Below are 6,939 nucleotides of genomic sequence, written 5' to 3' on the forward strand. Positions count from 1 at the left end.
ACCATCCTCCATCTGAAACAGAGACATCGCAATCCAGGAACGCCAACCTGCCATTTTTTTACATCCTCTCGTGTGAACTGTATTCATCCACAGAGTTGATGTGATCAGTGAAATGTTGGACTTCCTGGGCTTTAATTTTAACCCAGGTGTCGTCAACATATCTGAACCAATGGCTCGGTGGCACCCCTGAAAAGGACCAAGTTTCATTAGAGAAGAACCCGTCCAGAAGACCTATACAATTTTTTTCTTTTTGATTTTTTACCTGGATTACTGAGATGCATCAGGACACCTGATGTATCGACACGTAGAACTACTGTGGTACAAATTCACCACCTGCAGAAATGCAGTTTATCCGTAGTGAACCCATAAGACATTTAAACTGATAGGAACTATTTTTCAGTGCTAAAATCTCAAACATTGAGCTAAGATATGATCATGGTTGCGCTGGTTTCTCTACTCTCTTCAACCGTCTCCATTGATGGGTTCTGTTTGAAATGAAGGTGTAGCTCAGCTCGCAACTGTTAACCAAGATGATATCATTCCTAATCTCTCCTAGACATGAGCTACAGCTGTGACTGGTTCCCCTTGTGAGGAACATAGCATGTGGCCAAATGCATTTCAAGAAAGAAAAACAGCAACAGCTGTTACCAAAAGCAACAAGTAACTAACATACTGAGTCCGTGAGGGGACATGGGAGATTTTTTTTTATTTTTGCGTTCCCTCGCAAAAGTCGTTTATCACTATTGTGCCTGCCGGTTTATTAACAAACTCGCATGTTCACCATTAGCGAGTTAGCCTTCTGCTTTAATTCAGCTTCAGAATGAATATATCACACAGCCACGCATGGAAGTCTGTCATATGTTGATATTTTAACACAGTGCAGCCACGCAACATCAATGTCAATTTCACGAACTTGTGGCGACACATCCTCTTTTGGTAACAACATTGCGAGGGAACGCAAAGGTATTGAGAGGGAACGCAAAGGTATTGAGAGGTAACGCAAAGGTATTGCGAGGTAACGCAAAGGTATTGAGAGGTAACGCAAAAGTATTGCGTGGGAACGCAAAAGAAAAAAATCTCCCCATATCCCCTAGCGGGCTTCATACTAACAAGCCTCCTAGAAATGTAGTGGAGTAAAAAGTACAATATTTGTCTTTGAAATGTAGTGAAGTGAAAGTCATAAGTTCCATCAAAAAATAATTACTCAAGTAAAGATGGGCAATAAATGTATTTAAGTACAGTACTCAAGTAAATGTACTTTGTAACTGTCCACCACTGATTAAAATGAGGTGGATAATTTCCATTTGCTTGTTTGATTTCCGTGTCTCCTCCTAAGCGTAGAGAGGAGTGAACTCTGGCATCAGGTATTTTCCRGGCTGATGGTCTCTAACCTCTGCAGCATAGCCACGTGAACAGACGTTTAGCTAGAGGAGCTTCTTCAGTTTTCAGATGGTGAGACCTTAGGATACCCTCAGGGCATCGTGCTGAGCCTTGGGTTCACTGAGAATTGTTTTTGTCCAGGTGTATTCACACCTTATAYATTTGGTTCGCTTTAAACAGACCAGTTTGTTTCCCCCATTGGTCTGGACGTTTTATGCAGATGTGAACACACTAACGTGAACCCTGGTGTGGACCTCACTCCTCACTCTGCTGTTGTCTTTAGTCTCTCTTCTCTACATGTTTATTGTAATTATTTCTATCGTGTTTTTTTCTTTGTCCCTTCCAGAGGAATGTGCACCTGGACCAGTCCTGGACCAGTTCTTCTGTGTTTGTCTGTGTCTCTTTCCTGTCCCCCAACCAGCCGGTTGAGGCAGATGGCCGCCTGTCCTGAGCCTGGTTCTGCTGGAGGTTTCTTCCTGATTAGCAGGGAGTTTTTCCTCTCCACCGTTTGCTCAGGATGGGAGACTGTGATGAAGTGATTCAACACAATCTGCTGCTTTCTTCTTTGGATTGTTCTTTTTATGTACAGTGCCCTGAGACAACGTATGTTGACTTGGCACTATATAAATAAACTGAATTGAACTGGACCAAACAATCGGAACGAGACCCATTTTTAAGGTGGTCTTGGTCCGCTTCCAAACAAACTCTGATGCGATCGCTTCTGGTGTGAATACAGACCGGCCTAAACTGAACCAACTACAGGAAACGTGTGCCTTTATGGACTTTACAAGCCACTATCGCTAAGCAATTAGCCTTTCATTATTTCTTACGCTAACACTACGCTACAAACAATAAGCCGTTGTTTGTCAGGGCACGCAGAGCGTCTCATCTCCTTTGGGTTGCAGACTCCATCCCAAAATTTCAACTATCATCGTTAAAACCAACGTTGAATGAGCTGCTCTTGAAACTCTAAATAGTATTGAAATTGTAATAACAGCACAGCTCTGTCCCGCCCCCCGTCACTTCTGTCTAATGGAAATGCAAAATACATTAAACTAAAACAATAAAGTCTGGTTTTTGTCTGGACCAAACAAGTGGACCGAAGGACCTTCCTGGTGTGAATATAGCATTACACTACATAAATTTTGTAAAAGTCGTAAGCAGCGTGTGGGTGACCGCCATTATTTTATGAAGCCAAGGGAAGACACAAAGATGGATAGAGGATAGAGGTGGGTATTAATGTTTTTGAGATATCGAGATAATTTAACGTGCAGCAATTATTATTTTTTGTCTACAGATCCTTTTAGGTGGAATGATAAGATCCATCCACTTTGGGTAAAAGCTGTAGAGTCATGAGTCAGGCTGGTTTAACCAAATATTGGGTCAAAAAGTTTAACTCAGTCGTTGGGGTTTATTTAAAGCCCAAATTTTAGATGATGCAGAAAAAAAATGCGTARCTCTAAAAAAACTGTTTGGTTTGTAACAAACTGGTTACCCAGTCAGTGTTTCTAATCTAAATCTAACAAATAAAACTCAAGTTAAATGTCTTCCATCAGCAGCTGATAGGGTCCGACAGTTAGACATGGAGTAACCCACTCAAACCAACGGCTTTTGTTAAAACAAAACAGAGGTATGGTTCATCCAAGAATTCATTCAATTTCTAAACAAAGTTATTTTTTGTTCTCAAACGAGCAACAACTTTTAAAAAGTTTGTAAAATCGGGACCAGCTGACAGAAAATAATGACATAACTTCCTGATGATTGTGATATTTAGTAAGATTTTCGTTGATAAACTGAACTCTTGTTCAAACGGATGCACTGCAAACTGATGAGCCGATGGTTTGAATAAAAACCTGATGTTTTAGACATTAAGCAWTGAGGAATAAATTATTCTTTTATGTGCTTCATGTCGATAACAGAGAGAAAAACTCTCTGCGGCCTAACCAGCGTTGGACCCCCAACAGCCGTTTTATTCACCTCTTTTYCAGTCTGAAGATGAGGAAGTGTGTGTTTAGGTGTGTGTGTTATGAATAATGCATGAGTGACAGCTCTGACTGATGTGGGGTGTTGGGTTTCCAGCCTGCCAACAGAGGGGCTGGATGTCCGCTGCCAAACCAACGGCCGACTTCAAAGGGTGTGGTCTGGACTCGCTCACATATGAACTAAAAACTCTTTTCCTCTTTCGAAGTCGCTCACATCACATGCAGTGTTTGTGCAGGAACACACAGGGTGCTGTGTGACGGCTGGTTTTGGGTGGAGGGAGGCCTTGCTCTCCACACCTGTGTTTGCAGCAGCAATTAGGGGCGTGTGCTATTTTGGGGGCTGGTGGGCGTTCGCGTGCTTACAAACCTCACGAAGCACACAGAAGGAACTCTGAAGGCACGTGTAGCTCGGGTGTTTGCCGAGTGTGAACTCTGGTGGAAAGCTCCAAATGATCTGTAAATACAAACAACCGTACATCCTGTTCCAGACCATTAAAGAGTTGATCATGGTCTGCCCACGCAGACCTCTCTGACATGATGGAAAACACCGCTAACATGTCAGATCTCCGTCTCAACCTGAACCCAACGTATAAAGATTGCACAAAAACTGATGATAAGTACCAGAGCGCCACTCATTAGTTTGTGGGTCGATGTGTTCGGCAATAAAATGTTGATAAACTAGATACTGCAGTGGTAAGCATATATGACCCCCGCATTTACGCAAAGCATCAGAACAGATTTATGGGGGGGGCTCATCGGTGGGCCCGAAGGATAGCTCTTCATCAGAGCTAAAAAAAAATAAATTTGAAACTCTTATGTTGAATAGTTTTTGAGCTATAAGCATTTTTGAATGTCCAGGCACCCACTTTTCAGATGGAACCCCCTCCTCAAATATAGGGTCTATTGTAAAACTGTTAGCTGGCTCAGTGTAGGTTGGACACATTTACATTCCTGCCAAATTTCATGTTGATCGGTGCAGCTGTTTCTGTGCTACGGTTGACCAAAAATCACTGAAAAAAACGAACAAACAAAAAAACTAGATATCCCATAGATGTAGCATATGTGAGCCCCACACGTCCACAAAGCACCAATGCACCAGAACTCACCAGAACAGATTTATTGTTTTGGGTGGGGGTGCTCATTGGTGGGTCCAATAGATGGCCCTTCATCAGAGCTAAACAACAACAAAAATCTGAAACTCTTATGTTGAATAGTTTTTGAGTTATAAGCATTTTTTAATGTCAGACACCCACTTTTCAGATGGGGTGGGTTCCGGAGGGCCTTTGCATCCTGGGGTCAAATTTTGGCCTGAAAACAGCCACACTTTGTCCCAACCAAACTAGCCAGCCATTTACAAGATGGCAGACGGACTTTATAGAGGAGATCAGCATGATGATAATCCACAAAAACTGGTTGATAATGAATTCTAAACCTCAAACTAACCCTCATTGATTGTAACCACTATCACCTTGAGACAGACTCTGCACGGAGGAGACAGCGTGGAGACACAGGCGGCTTGCTTCGGCTGGGCAGCGGAGGGACACAGTCCCGCACTTTGTCAAAAACAGTGGCGGTCTCTTCTCTCAAATTAACAAAATGCTCTTTCTCCTTGGTTAACTACAGAAATAGCAGCTCTTCATCCAGCTCATCCATTATCTAGGTTTGTGGGATACCTTGGTCTGGAAAGATAATGGAATTTAAAAATTAAGACGATATATTAACGCTATGGAGTCTAGTAACATGATCCATTTAAATCACTCAAACTGGAAAGATATGCCTTGTCTGAGGCTCATTTTCAATTTGTGTCATAAGTAATTGTGTTGAAAAGTCAAATGAAACCGGATTTATGATAAACCATCTTTTTGCTTGCTGATCGAGGCCCAAGGTTATTTGACAAATGCCACAAACTCTAGAGGAAGGAGAAAATATAAAGACATGATAGTTRGATGAAGTTTGTCAGCAATGGTGAGAGCGAGAGGAGACCATACACCCCTCTGCTACACGCCCTGGTAATACCGTATACCAGTGATTCACAACCAGGGGTACGTGTACCCCTTGGGGTATGTAAACATTTCACGGGGTATGTTGAAAAATTTCCCAGGTGTGTAAAAAAATAATAAAAATAGGACTGGGATATGTAGGGCCCTATGATTTCTGCAATGCGGAAATCACGGATTTGACACAAAATGGAAACCAGTATTAAAAGTATAATCTCATGAAATTTGCTTATTCACTTCCTGCTGTCTGAGTTTCAACAAAGCTGGTTGCGTGCTCTTCTTCAGATTATTTTTTTATTAGACATGTGAAATAAAGTTATAAAAATCAGGAGGTACACAACCAGCTCAAACAGGATGTAAAACACATCATTAGGTATCATTTTGATCATGTTGATGCTAGCTGCCATTCGAAACAGGCTTTTAGCTAGAGGGGCGTCGCAGTGTCTTTTGGACGCCACGTTTGGTTTTTGGTCCCCTTCCTTCAGCTGGTGACACCTCAAGACGCACTCAGGGCTCCAACAGTTGTCACTTGTCTTCTTTACCATACTATACTTTAGCATACCATTATCAAACATACAAAAAAAATTCTGTTTTTGAATATACCAACCCGTATACCCTTCAGACGTTACACAGTTTTCTGTGTGTTGCATCAGACTGTAGCTCGAGAGCTTAAAGACTAAAACAAGCATGACAGACCGTGACATTCTCCAATCTGCTAACGCTATACTTTGAGGWTGCACTGGCTTGGAGGCCGGCGAGTCAAGCTACTGTGTCGTGGAAACACGATGGAGCTCTGAAAGCAGGGAGTAAACACAGACGGGGTGAAGCGTTCTTACTCATTCCCCCCGTTTTCTCCCTTCCCCTCCTCACAATCATGTAACATGGTAATTACATCTCATTAGAGCGCTCGGGTTCTTTCATGTAGCTGCTGAACATGGCCACCGGCTCTCCCCTCTGGCCCACAGGCATAAACAAACACTTGGAGCTGGCCCGGGCCCCTGGAGCCACGGAGCCTCCGCAACACGGAGAAGTGCCCGGGATTCCCCCTTTCACCGCAACGCGCTCCCACCTCTGGCTCCGAGGCCCCACCCACGTCTTCTGTTTCTTCCCTTTGTTCAAAACGAGGCACGTGAAAATGCAGAAAACAGAGCTGAAAACAGGCAGGCAGAAGTCAGCGAGCCTTGTTTGGGTCTGTAACGACATAATGAGAGGACTGGAGCGGTCCTTTTTATAGCAACTGTCAAGACAAATGTGCAGTCACTCCGCTTGATTCGGCGCATGCATGAGTCAGTATTCAGCTCAGTGGAAACGTGTGACAGGATGCTGAGTAAGGACTGGTGAGGTGGGTGAGAAGGAGCTGTAGAAGTGAAGGAAAACCAAACAGGGATAAATGTAACAGGCAAACAAAGATGTGTCTATGACGACGTGACGTAACAATGAGTCAGCATCTTCAAAGTCCTTATTATTCTGTTGGTCCAGAATAATAATAAGAATAAGAATAATAAAGCAGCTCTGTTGTCCTCCATCCATATTTTCAGTTCCAGGCTGAGTCATTTCTACCTTCTCCTCTCTGTCAACGC

This window comes from Austrofundulus limnaeus, unplaced genomic scaffold, assembly GCF_001266775.1.
Source record: "Austrofundulus limnaeus strain Quisiro unplaced genomic scaffold, Austrofundulus_limnaeus-1.0 Scaffold179, whole genome shotgun sequence".
NCBI classification, from domain to species: domain Eukaryota; kingdom Metazoa; phylum Chordata; class Actinopteri; order Cyprinodontiformes; family Rivulidae; genus Austrofundulus; species Austrofundulus limnaeus.